The sequence below is a fragment of the Symsagittifera roscoffensis genome, chromosome 2 (assembly GCF_963678635.1).
Source record: "Symsagittifera roscoffensis chromosome 2, txSymRosc1.1, whole genome shotgun sequence".
Classification (NCBI taxonomy): Eukaryota; Metazoa; Xenacoelomorpha; order Acoela; family Convolutidae; genus Symsagittifera; species Symsagittifera roscoffensis.
This window is the reverse complement of record NC_087063.1, coordinates 36,666,113-36,678,287: the sequence shown is the minus strand read 5'-3', so window position 1 is coordinate 36,678,287 and position 12,175 is coordinate 36,666,113. Positions and strand designations below refer to the sequence as shown.

General features: G+C 32.5%; 1 protein-coding gene across 1 annotated transcript in view; it reads left to right on the top strand.

Moving 5' to 3' along the window:
- The first annotated feature begins 12,038 nt into the window (after positions 1-12,038).
- Positions 12,039-12,175, top strand: part of LOC134839803 (AP-1 complex subunit mu-1-like) — a 379,140-nt gene continuing 379,003 nt past the window's right edge. Inside the window, exon 1 of the mRNA XM_063855425.1 lies at positions 12,039-12,050. The gene's annotated coding sequence lies outside the window, so the exon portion shown is untranslated. The remainder of the gene's footprint in view (positions 12,051-12,175) is intronic.

Below are 12,175 nucleotides of genomic sequence, written 5' to 3'. Positions count from 1 at the left end.
TATCTTGCTCATTGACCTTGTTCTGTATAGTTGTCAAGTCTGCTTTAGTACAAAGTAGTATAGATTTATCAAAGAGTGTGTTATTTTCATGAGCGTAGAAATAACGATATTCGCTTGTTTCTATATTACGTAAGACAAATCCCAAGGCAATGTTGATTTTTGCTGCACAATCAAGTTTTTCAAAGACTTGATCCAGTTTTTCATTAACTAGATTAGGATCTAGTTTTGAAAGTTGAAAATTGAATACTTTGTGGCGTCCATTTTCCATCTCAGTATCTGTCAAGAAGTGTTGACAGGCATTCAACTCATCTCGTAGCTGATCACTATCCTCCTCGTTTTCCAAGATTTTATTCAAATCAGCAACAGAATCATTCGTTTTTCTAGCTTTCATTCCGTGATCCTTCTTGCGATGCTGTTGAAGTGAATAATAGCTTGGAAATTCTTTCTCACACGATACACACTTTGTTGACTTTGGGTTTGACTTTACGTGCTTCTTGCTCGTATGGAATTTCATTTCTTGCTGGTTGTAAGTACAATAATTACATTCCGGACAAGAAATAACTCCTCGCGCACAACTCTTGTGATGTCGAGCCGCATGATCCCTCCTGTACTCTTTACCACAATCCTCGCATTTCACTTTCTCATTTCTATTCAGCGATGGCATCTAAAAAATGGGAGAATTTTTAAGTCTCAATATAAAGGGATTAGAACTTGGTACATATCGAAGTGGGAGATTTAAAATGTTCCAAAAAATTTAATAAAAATAATTTTTACTTACTTTGAATTGTTAAAAATATTTGTAATTTATTTCAAGTAGTTATACAAAGTATAAAGCAGTTGCTTTTAACGTAAAAGAAAATCAGAATGAAATACGTTTTTTTTTTTGCTTTTCATTAGAGAAAATCAACCAATCAGAATTGAGTATTCTTTTAGTAACACTGTTTGTTGGAAATCAACCAATCAGAATTCAGCATTTTCTAAAAGTGAATTGTTTATTATTTCAAAAAACCTTAATCATTATTTGAAAAATGTCTATCAAAAAACATTTGAGCTTCCTCGAGTTACTTTATAAGAAAAAAGAAAAAAATCCAATTGATTTTCTTATTGATGAAATAGATGTTGACTCTTACTTTTTTCATAATTTTTTGGACGTCTTTATTGTACAAAATAGAGTTATCCGACTAAGTAAAGGTCTCTTCAGAGAAACTTACTCAATCAAATAGTTTACTTTGGATTCACATATTGCGTATCAAAGTTTTAAACTTACGGCTGAATTACACCTCACAAGGAAAAAAATTTTGTTTATTCTCGAGAATTTGAAATTGATCAAAAAATCGTACGATAATATATCAAAAACTCTTTTTATCCCCTATCCAAAACCCAAATTTGTAAAAACGCCTCAGCAAAGTTCTTTATTCCTTCATTTCTGTAAGGATTTTCAAAGTTCAAAATCCTGCTTGATTCGGTTTGGAATCAGATTTCCAGAAGTTTGCTTTGAAAAATTCGTCAACTTTGAGTTATCTTCCCAAATTTACATCAAAATGAAAGAACTTGACTATCTACTCAAAAATCAGCAAATTCTCATTGATTACAAACAAAAAATTCAATTAACTTGATGAAAAAAGTTGCAGAGATGTTACTTTTATTAATTTTCTTTCTTTTGTTACTTAAATCAGCAATATTTCTTATTTTTACTGCAAACAACTTTTGGTCATTTATTTTTGCAATTGCTTTTGTGTACATTTTTACCTATTTGGAAAACTTAAGTCCTTAAAAGCGTCTTCTGATTGGATACGACAACTAGAACAAAAATGAACTTTTTTGTTATTGGAAACGACAATGTGTAAAATGTAGCTTTGTTTCCAATTGGACACGAGTTTTGTATAAGAATTCCATAGAAGGAAACTAAAATCTGATTGGACACGACTACAATCCAAATAAGGAAAATCCGTTCTAATTGGTTAAACCCACACATTCCAGTTGAAGGTACCCCTCTCTCTTAACTAAAAATCATTTTATTTTCAACTTAACTACCGTCAACTACCTGCTCTCTCAGCTATCAATACCTTAATTTCAACTTATCTTCCGTCAACTACCCCTCTCTCAACTCTTTCTTATTTTTACTCTTGTACTCAATTTATTGCTCAAAATGATCTTCTCAATGCAAAACAGCAACCTCATGTACTCTGTAGAATTTTCTCCTGATCTAGTACAAATTCAAGTGCGAGAAACAGTCTCTGGAGTTTTTCTGGCACGAATGGATATCCCAATCCAAGTCTGGCACATGGTGGAAGTGATGCGAAGGGATTTCAACGAACATCATATGATGCAAGTTCCCATCACAGAGAACCAAGTTGGAACAATGCAAATGATGGAGGAAGTGTCTGAGCATGTGGGAATGAACTACCCCGAGATTCCTGACTCAAGATTTGTGGCTCAACCAGTCGACGACTTCCTCTTTCCTTGGGAGGAGGAAGGATCAGTCGAAAACCCCATCACAATAGATGAAGTTGAGGGATTCTCAGAAACAATGACGCCTCAAAACGCTCCTCCACAACAACCACTAGCAATGGAACCTCGTCCAGCTCTGCGTTCCATAGAGAACCTCCAGAACTCTTCTGCTGCTCGACAGCTCTTTGATTAAATGTTTTTGTAAATAAAGATTGTTTGGTTTTAACTTCGTTTTCTGTAATTAATTTCTTCAATTTCTTTTTAATTATGAGAATAGATGAGAGGTTCAAGGTAAACCATTGAAAAACAATTAGAACTGAGTTAAGTGCTCCGAACTCGCACACATGTTAAAAAATTTGATTAATTTTTGCACAAAAATTCGGAAAAACACTAGAAAAACTGTACACAATTAAAAAGTTACCTAATCGATATTGCATCTTGTACACACTTTTAACCTTTTGTAGAAAAAATTGAAACACTTTTTCGCGTTTTGTCGAAAAAAAGTAAAACACTTTTCGCATTTTTTCGAAAAAATTGAAACACTTTTCGCATTTTATCGAAAAAAGTAAAACACTTTTCGCATTTTGTTGAAAAAATTGAAAGACTTTTCGCATTTTATCGAAAAAAGTAAAACACTTTTCGCATTTTGTTGAAAAAATTGAATCATTTTTCGCATTTTATCGAAAAAAGTAAAACGCTTTTCGCATTTTGTCGAAAAAATTGAATCACTTTTCGCATTTTATCGAAAAAAGTAAAACACTTTTCGCATTTTGTCGAAAAAAGTGAAACAATTTTCGCATGATATCAAAAAAATTGAAACATTTTTTAAAACTTGTTAAAAAAATTGAAATCTTTTTTGCAATTTTTTGAAAATCAAAACAAATATTACATCTTTCTTACATGTTTGAAAATTTTTTGTGCAAAGGTTTTTGACAACGGTGATTTTTTTTTCGGTAATTAATGGTAACTTTGTAAACATATGAGAGAAAATAGATGGAATATCAGAAGTTTTTTATTGAAAAATTGACATGATCACTATTTACAAATCCATAACCATCAATAAAACAGTCAATTATTTTTAACAAATCATGTTCATATTTCAAGTTTTGTACTTTACGAACTCTTTCTAGAAAAGCTGAACCAATAGTTTGTGTGGAAGCTAGTTTCTGGTTAGAACATAAATAGTGATGTTTGAATTTTTTGCGTAACAGTCTTTTCTTTGCAACACTTGGCATTTTTTCTGCTCCTTTCCATTTCAAATTGTGATGAACAGCGCGGTCAAGTTGATTGAAAACTTCGCCAGTTGATGAAATAACATTCGAATAAAATCTGTATTTGTACAGAGTGTAAAGACAATCGATAATTTGGTATGTGAAATGAAAATACCCAATCGTTGTAAAATTTGATCGAAAGATGAACCAATCAGAAGTATGTGGAACTTACAATTTTCCAAAGAACAGTAAGAATTGTGGGTAGAGACACAAAAATTATTGGTTACTATATATTTTTCGTAAAAATCACTGGAAACGGAAATAAATAGCGATTTTTGACAATGCTCTGAATAAAAGCTGGGAAGAGCTTGACACATAGCTGCAGCCATCTGGAACAATGATTTTTGCTGAAAATTGTGGATTTATATAGGAACACTAACACCTACACAATTCCATATTTGGAAATTTCCCTCAAAAATTCCAATCATAGATCTATTTCCTTTTATGGTTCAGTGAATGACTCATATTGTTTACTTTCAATTTCGTTTAATCTCAAGTTCATTTCTCTCATTTCTCTTCATCTGATCAGTCTGTTCTTCAAAAATGTACTCAAGAAAAGACACAAGTCCCAATTACATTGAATTCTCAAAAAATCAAACAAGAATTGGGAGATTTGCTTGGTCCCAAAAATCCTACAAAGGGAAAATTTATTTTGAACCCTGCTTTCAACTATTCAAGAAAATGAGTTGGGACAACTCGGAAAAAGACAGCAAGTCTATCCTGGTGAAAAAGAAGGAGAAGCAATCTCAGCAATTAGAAATACTGTTATTCACGATGCTGAAAACCTTGGACTCGTTCCTATATTGGAACTCACTTCTGACAAAGAGTCAACTATGGATCAGGAGCTTGCCAACTGCAACAAAGTGTATGACATAGCAACATACAATAGAAGACAAGTTTGTGTCACGATCAAGAAGTACAATATTAACAAACCTCCCTACATTCAGATTCGACTATTCACCGCAAAACCGAATGAAGCAATGAAACAAGTTGCCTATGTCAACGAGACTTTATGTTTGTTGAGAACTGTAATGTACAATAATTTGTGTTGTTTATGTTTTTTGTCTTGTAATTTAACTATTTATCCTCAAAATCATTTTTCATTTAGTATTGGTGTTGAACAGTATGAGTTGGAATATTGGTTTTTCAAGAAATTTACTCTTAAAACTTCACAATAAATTGGGACTTTTTCATATTGTTCTAGAAGAAAAGTCCCAAAAAATTTCACTAACAATTATAGAATCTCAAAATTTACCAAACTTGCAGAATTTGGACGTAGACTCACAAATATCTCACTTTGAGTGGACTCTGCATAATGGTAGAAGAAAAATTCACATAGGATACCGATGTGATACCAAAAAAGTAGATCTTGTAGAATATCGTAGAAATGGAAATCAATGGAAAAATAATCAATCTTTACAACTACAAAGAGAAGAATATGATAAATTACTTGATATGCTTCCTTCATTACTAGGTTATGTAGAGATCTTCAAAAAATCTTGTATCATTATTGACGAATGCACTGTAGAAAATGAACGTACAGAAATTGAATGAAATTCTAAGAGTTTTTGAGATTATTAGGCAAGATTTCTCATCAAATACAAAAAGAAAAAATTTATTTCTTTGTACCTGTATTGTTTTGGACCCGGACTAATTGGATATGGAAATTCCTGTATGGATTACTTTTTTGCAAACTCCAAAATTTTTAGACTACATGCAATTCTACACGACTCTGCTGGATCTGTGAAATCTACTACAAAAAAGGTCCTGGGTATTGTTATGTTGCACCTAGTCTCCCCAGTTCATGCTTTCTTGGTCACGTGACTGGATTATTTTTCTGTTTATATGTTAAAATATTTGCTTCATCAGTATATGCTTTGTTTGATTGTTAATCATTTTTAAAAAAAACTCCAGAGAAATCAGTTAACAGAATGAGTCTAGTTGTTTTGGATATTGAATGTATCGAAAGCAATATAGTGAAAGAATTAGGAGTTTATAAGGATGGACAAACAGAAGGATATTCCTTTCTTTCTCCCAAAAAATTCAAACCAACATCCCAATCTTTTTGGTGTACACAGCATCTTCATGGAATCAATTGGAGCAGTGGTTACGAAAAATATACTGAACTTGAAAAAATTTTGAAAAATCTAGAAGCCACAGACACGGAATTTTTTGCAAAAGGTTATGAAAAATGTAAGATTCTATCAGAATTTTTGGAAACAAAGATTATTAATTTGGATGACTACGCTTGCCCTAAAGTTCAGATTTTGATATTCAAAGATGAAGAATATGATTGGAGGTGTAGCAACGACCCATTTCGTCATGCAAAAACTCTTCACTGTGCAGAAAGAAAAGCATTTGCATACGGAACATGGACTCGATGTTTTTTTAACAAATTGTAAATTATATTATTCTTAATGTACTACCATTTTCAAACTTTAATTAAATTTCATTGTCAACTTTTTTTTTTTAGAGTTAAGATGGTCGATCAATGTGACAAACCCGTAAATTTAGGAAATTTTGTTTTTGATGAAGAAAATCATGAACGAAAATCATGGAAATTGTTTGGACGTACATGTAATAGATCTCTTTTAGTTTTTTTGTGCCAATTTTTTGTTATAGTTTTGATGCTAGTATGTGCAATCGTTCGAATTATGTTATCCACTACATGTGAAGAAACAACAGTTTGGGTAGCTATTTTATCAAGTACAGTCGGTTATATTCTACCTTCTCCAAAGCTATGAATAAAATAATATCTACCAAAGAACGAATTTTTATTTCCCTAGTTGGACCAAGTGGATCTGGAAAATCGCATCTTATTTTTGATTGGTTGAAAATTGGTACTTTTCAACCAGCATTCGACAAAATTTTTTATTTTTATCAACATTATCAACCTCTTTATAGTCAAATGCAAAGAAAAAACCTTAAATTTATCCAAGGAGTAGATTTTGACTTGATTGAAAATCTCCCCAATATTGGAACTAAGTATTTGCTTATATTTGATGATTCTTGTGAAGAAATTTCAAACTCCAAACAATTTGTAAAAATTGCTACTGCGGGGAGACACAGGGGTCTGAATACAATATACATCAAACACAATTTATTTCATAAAAGCAAATTAGGACGAGATGTAGAGTTACAAAATACACACATAGTCTTGTTCAAGTCGCCGAGGGATGTTTTACAAATCAATACCTTAAGTCAACAACTAGGTCTAGGATCTCAATTGAAAGAGTGGTATCAAGATGCAACATCCGTTCCTTATGGTCATTTACTTATTGATTTAACCCCAAAAACAGTTGATTCACTTTGGTATTGCACTAATAGTGGCTCAGTTCCAACAAAATTTTACTTACCAGCTGGAATAGAGACAAAGTTTTTGGACGATGAGTACCCAATACGTCTCTATTCTTCCAATATTTCAAAAAATTTTCCCTAAGGCTTCGAAAACAATTCATTCTCAATTGCCCAAAAGATTTCATTCAGTTTCTGAGCGAGTGTTTAGTAAACCTATTAAGAGGAGAGCTTCGAGATCTTCGGAAAGAAGACGTAGTAAAATATCGAAAAGAAATTTCAGAACTAACACAAAAAAGAAATCCTCTACACAAAAGAAGAATTATTTTAAGTTCAACTAAAGGGTTACAATTGATATCTATCATCACACCTTTTGTCATTAAACGATTGACATAGTATGGAACAGTTTGTTTTAATTCCGTACTCAGTTTATCAATCACAAAGTACACTTCCAAGAAAACAAAAATTGGAACAAAAGCAAGAAAAAGAGGAGATTGTACCAAAAAATTTTGATTCTATTTACAGTGCTGTAAATGCGAGGTTGAAAACGAGCAACAATAAGCATATTATTGATTTAATTTTGAATTCTCCTAGAATTAAAATCAGCCAGTCAGACAATATTATATTGGATAATCGAGATGCAAAAGAATCTATTGTAGACTTTGTGTGTGCACTAAAGCGAAAAAATACCGATTTTCCAGATATTTACTTTACAATTTTGGAAGCAACACATATTCCTCCTAAACTTGTTATTAACAAGAATGCCAAAGCAAAAGATAGAGGAACTTGGATCCCTTTCAAAATCTGAAAAGGTAAGACTAAACAGATTGTATTCTAGGGGCAGAGCTGCGTACGGTTCTATTCAAAACTTGAGTAAAGCGAGTGGTTTATCAAAAAAGAAAGTAGAAAAGTTTTTACAAACCAAGACATCGTATACAAAATTTGGTCCACCAATCAGGTCTTTCCGAAGACTTCAAGCGTTTTCTAAATATATCAATGAAATCTGGTGTATGGACTTGGCTTTTGTAGACAAATTAGCTAGTCAAAACAATGGAGTAAAGTATTTATTAGTTGCTGTAGATATTTTTTCGAGATTTCTCAGAGTTCAAACAATGAAAACAAAGTATGCCAAAGACACTTTACAAGCTTTTAGAAAAATGATTTCTCGAAAAAACACTCCTGAAAAACTTTGGGTTGATAAAGGAACAGAATATGGGGGAACTTTTAAAAAGTTTGCAAGGAGAAAGACATTGAAGTTTACTCAACAATGAGTGAAACCAAAGCTGCATTTGCTGAGAGAGCAATTCAATCTTTAAAACATATAATATATCGTTACATTGAAGATTATGGTGAAAAATTTATCCCCAAATTGCAGCAATTTGTTTCTACATTGAACTGCCGCAAAAATCGATCAATTGTAAAATCTCCCAGAGATGTGAAAAACAGTGATTTTTTATCAATATTGTATAACAAATCATTCAAGAAATATACTAAACTAAAATTCAAAATTGGTGATAGAGTTAGAATTTGGAAAAATGATATTCCGTTCCGAAAAGGATACAAGCCACAGTTTACAGATGAAATTTTTGAAATTTCGACAATATCTACAAAAAAACCTCCAACATACATCATCAAAGATCTCGAAAAAGAAGAAATTCTGGGAAAATTTTTTGAAAAAGAGCTGAGAAAATGTTCAGATTAGTGGTAAGTCATTTTTTAAATTGAGTTTCTATCGATCAGTTGTCATGGATTCTTTTACTATTGAGCTAGTTACTAATGCTTCTTTTAATTGTTATCCGAATAACAGTCTTAGTTCCTTTACAAATTTTCTACCGGAACAAATACATCTAAAAGGAGAATGGGAGGTTGCTATTTCAGAAATATCGTACCCTTCTTTGTACCAAAACGTTACAGAGGGAAAGTTTACTTTCGTAGATGGACGAGAAAGTCCTGAGGAAAAAGTCCTGATGCATGTTGAACCTGGATTGTATCCAAGTATTGTTGATACAGTTGTAGCCATGAATGACAAAGTTCGAAAACGTATAGGCGCACAAAAATAACGGAATTTATGTATCAGTAGATAAGATTACACAAAAAGTTGCCATTCATTTACCTGAGGATTAATCAGTGTTTATAATTCAAAGTGCTGATTTGAGTCACATTTTTGGTTGTGATTTAGAACAAAATCAGACAGGTGTTATAATGAAAGGAAAAGGACCACATTATCCTCAGTATTCTTACGATATTATAAGAATACATTCCTTAATGATTTATAGTGATATTATAGAACATAATATAGTAGGCGATACAAAAACTCCATTACTGCCAAAGTAAAAAATGGAGACATAATATCTACAGGACAGTACATGAACTATCAATCCTTCACAAATCAACAATTTAAAAAATTATTAAAAAACTCTTTCCACAGCATAAAAATAGAACTAAGGGATACTACAGGTGAAAAAATTCCTTTTGTGTCCGTAGGAATTACACGAGTTGTCCTCTTGTTTCGCAAGATTTCGGATAATCATTTTTCATTTATACTTCATACGAAATGGTTGCTCAAAGTTCAGCTAATTTTCCTATTTTTTGTGGACATGCAAGGCAGCGTGGAAGAGGTTTTGGTGCTCTTGCAATTCCCTTCATTAAAAAATATATAGTCCCAGCTGCAAAAAGAGTCGGAGCAGATTTATTTGAAATTGCCGCTCCAGAGATTAGAGAAGTTGTCAGTGGACGAAAAAAACTCAAAACGTTTGCAAAAGATGTTGGAACAAAAACAGTTCGAAAACAGCTGGGACGTGGAAAAAAGAAATCCAAGCCTAGAACAAGAAGAACCATTTCCCAAAAGAGTAGTTCAAAAATCAGTCGCTCTCGCAAAGACATTTTTGACAAGATAAAATGAGTGTAAATCAAAGTAGTCATTTTCGGTACGGAGCGTTTACAAATTCTTCTTTGGAGATTTTTGATAAAGTCCCAGTTTTGGAAACAATTAGGTCATCTTACACACAAGAAGTATTCCCCAGTACTTCTCTGGATGAAAGCAGTATTGAGTTTGAATTTGAAACGGATCGTAATCTCTACTTGGATATGCGTGATACCCATCGTAGCTTAAAGCTTCAACTATTCAAAGGAAGATTGTTTGATGCTTTCAAAAACGAAAAAGCAGAACATAAAGCAAAATCGGAGGAAAATTCAGATGAGGAACCACAAACTTACTTAACTTATGTAAACAATCTACTACATTCTCTATTCTCCAACTGTGAAGTTTATTTTAACAATACAATGGTTTACAATGCCAATGGGTTATATCCTCATAAGGCACAGATATCGAACGAATTCAACTCGTCAGCAGTGAGTAATAAAGGAATTCTTGCTTGTCATGGATACAGTTTTGAAGAAAATCCTGATGCATTTGATATGTATCCATTCACTGATAGAGCAAATTCCTTGGAACAGGGATAACTTTTTCACTCTATGGGAGGCTCGCCATTGATTTGTTTACTTGCGAAAAATTGTTGCTACCAAATACCAAAGTTCGAATTAAACTTATTCGAGCTAGACCTAATTTTTACATGTTATCTGATAATCCAAATGTCAGTCTGAAAATAGTTGATTGTTCACTGTTTACAAGAAGAATTTTAGTAGCTGAACCTAATCATCAATATTTGCAATGGAATCTGGAAAGGGAACCTGCTCATTACAATTACATGGAAACTATAGCAAGAACCTTTATCATTCCATCTCGTCAAAACCAGTTTATTCAGGAAAATGTTTTCAATTTTGCCCCAATCAGAAGGATAGCTGTTGCAATGAATACGAATTCGGCTGTTGCGGGATCTTTTTATGAAAATCCTTTCAATTGTCAACAATTTCATTTGAGAGAGTTTAGAATTATTCGGGGTGGAAGAGCAATTATTTCATTAGATACAACTTCTCCTTGTCGACCCTATGTTACAACAATGAAAGCAATGCAGTTTAACGAAGATTTTCCAGCTCTTCCTATGGAAGATTTTCAAAATCACTATATTCTAGTTTTCGACTTGACTTCACTACAGGATGCCGCTGAACACTTGCATTATCCAGAACTTAGTGCAGAAAGCTTGAGATTAGAAATGTTTTTCCAATTTCCCTTGGAGCAAGTAACGGAAGTGATAGTCTTGGGAGAAAGACTATCAAATATTCAAATTGACAAATTCGAAACAGTCGCTAAAAATGTTTAATTTTTTTGAGTTTTCAGGTTCCTATAAAAATATTGTAACTTTTTTGGGACTTTTCTTTGTTACTATCTCTGTACTATCTATATTGTTTTTCTTCAGACCTAAAGCTCGAGAAAAAATAGAGAAGGAATGCTGTTTAGTTGAAAACCCGAGACACTTCTTCAACCTAGACTGTAAAACAGTATTCAATAAACTTTGCCCACTATATAAGGCTTGTGTATGGGACTTTGTTGATTCAATTCCTAAATGTTTTTAACCTAAAGTACACTATCAAACTATCAGTTTCATTTTTAGCTGTAAATCAGCCTACAATTGCAAAGATGGATAACATTTCACTTTTGCAAATTATTGAAAGAATTCCAGAGCTCAGGTTCTAGTACATGGGATCATACCCTTCTGATACAGTACCTCAACTAACAAAATACTCTTTTAGAATTATTAACTCAGCCCCAAGCAATGATAAAGGAGAACACTGGACTATGATTGCTCGAATGAATAAAAGCTACTACTTTGCTGATTCTTTGGGAAGAAAGAGATCAACTTACCCTTTTTTGACAAAAAAGTTTCGACGAATGGTTCCTCGAAAGCTACAAAAAAACTGATAATTTGTGTGGTTTTTACGCAATTTATTCAGCATTTCTCCTTTTTAAATTCTTCCAGAAGAACTTGAATAATGTTCATGATGTGTATGTTTTGAATTTTATCAGTAATTTTATGTAAAAGTGAATTTTGTATTTGTAACTGTAAATTTTTGCAGTAATTTTACTATACGATGTAGTGAATTGTTTGATTATTAATGTAATTTAACTTATTAAATTCCTTAAATTTTTTTAGGAAAAGCATCTTAGCAACTAACCCTTTGATGAAATACGGAGAATGATGATGGAATATGGATGTTGTAGTCCCCCAATTGAAAGAACTAACGATAGAGTAGATAAGTTT